The sequence below is a fragment of the Maylandia zebra genome, linkage group LG2 (assembly GCF_041146795.1).
Source record: "Maylandia zebra isolate NMK-2024a linkage group LG2, Mzebra_GT3a, whole genome shotgun sequence".
Lineage (NCBI taxonomy): Eukaryota > Metazoa > Chordata > Actinopteri > Cichliformes > Cichlidae > Maylandia > Maylandia zebra.
Window position 1 is genome coordinate 9,717,131 of NC_135168.1, and position 423 is coordinate 9,717,553.

The following is a 423-nucleotide window of genomic DNA, read 5'->3' on the forward strand; positions in this document are numbered from 1 at the left end:
GTGATGTCACATGTGTTCCTGTCCACACAGCAGAATGAGTCTATTGCTGACAGTGATGTACAAACAGAGTGAGCATTTCTGAGGCCCAAAATAAACTGAGTAGTTCACTGAATGAACAATGGACTGTGAGCTCAGTTCCTTCATCATTAGTATGGATTATATATGTATATGTATTATATTAGTATCATATATATCAGGTGCTGCTGCTTTCAGTCATTGTGCAAATGTGCTGTTTGTAAGCTTGTAAAGCTGCAGTCAGCTGAGACTGAAGAAGTCACCTGATCAGTGAGCAAACGTTTCTGAAAACGTCCAGATGAACAGAATCAACCTTTGGGATAATCTGTTCCACACATCCATGTTTCACTTACTGCATTATATTTCCTCATTGCTGTGCACACAGGCCTGTGGCTTATAACCAACTCC

At 40.4% G+C, this 423-nt stretch overlaps 1 protein-coding gene across 1 annotated transcript in view; it reads left to right on the forward strand.

Annotated features, from left to right (window-relative positions):
- Window positions 1-142, forward strand: part of LOC143420756 (protein NLRC3-like) — a 29,378-nt gene extending 29,236 nt beyond the window's left edge. Inside the window, exon 9 of the mRNA XM_076888904.1 lies at window positions 1-142. This exon is cut by the window's left edge and continues 723 nt beyond it. The gene's annotated coding sequence lies outside the window, so the exon portion shown is untranslated.
- Window positions 143-423: the final 281 nt, after the last annotated feature.